This window comes from Etheostoma spectabile, chromosome 6, assembly GCF_008692095.1.
Source record: "Etheostoma spectabile isolate EspeVRDwgs_2016 chromosome 6, UIUC_Espe_1.0, whole genome shotgun sequence".
Lineage (NCBI taxonomy): Eukaryota > Metazoa > Chordata > Actinopteri > Perciformes > Percidae > Etheostoma > Etheostoma spectabile.
This window is the reverse complement of record NC_045738.1, coordinates 7,504,106-7,505,169: the sequence shown is the minus strand read 5'-3', so window position 1 is coordinate 7,505,169 and position 1,064 is coordinate 7,504,106.

Sequence of the window (1,064 nt, the reverse complement as noted above, 5' to 3'; positions counted from 1 at the left end):
CACACACACACACACACACACACACACACACACACACAAGGTGAAAACAAAACCAGTGTTGCTTTTGCTGCTGGTAATAAATATAGGCTTCAGCATTTCTTTACCCGAATCTTATTCCTGGTGGTTCAGAGAAGGCTTTGAAACATCCTTTAGGCCTTTAATAAATTATACAAATTTCAAGTAATTTAAACACTTTATGAGAGTGGTGTGTTGGGAGACTCGTGACCTCAGTATTTCCAAAACCTGGCAACATTACTGCAGAAGAGGTTGTTAAGCATGCTAAAAATGTAGACTATGTCACGTTAGTTTCAGGAAAAGATGTTGGGTTTGAGCAGCTTTAAAGATATTGCCCGTCTGTTGTTCCTGTTGCGTAAATCACACATGCATGTGTCAGTGAGTTTCTCCACACTGCTTAGCACACGCTAACAGGTCTGTTTGTTGCTTGTAGTCCTGTGAATTGAAACATTTACATTGCTGGTTTTAGTCTGACCTGTCCAGGAGTATTGACTCCTTATAGCGGTCTGTGACTCTGGTCTACTGGCTGTTAACCTTGAGCCTCTGTAGAATCGCCTGTCAGTGCGGCTCTGCTGCCACAACACTGACACATTTAAACTCAATAGATCGATTGGCTAAGAGCTCCCTGCTCCATGTTGCGAGACTTCAAAATCAAATGGAGTGAAAACATAGGGAGCGAGTAAAATGACTCGGTTTTCAGGGTGGGTTTTTAGCTTGACATAACCACAATTACTCTAAAAACTACGAGACTAAAATCAGGTTTTAATTCTTTCCACAAATGCTTTAGCTCAGTTTAATCAAATAAGTATGATAACTGTTTGACACATAAAACAGTAGACGATAAAAGAAACTAAAATGGCCCTTCTGGGAGGTGCCCATCTGCCTCTGACCAAGTCAGCATGTCTTTCTGCAGCGACAGCTCAAATAAACACCACCTCATGTCTGTGATCTCATGCTTGACTTAGCATTCCCTCTGTTGTGTAATTAAAACAGAATCACAAAAAGCAAAAAAATCCATTTTATGTTTTGGAAAGAACCAAATTGTCAAA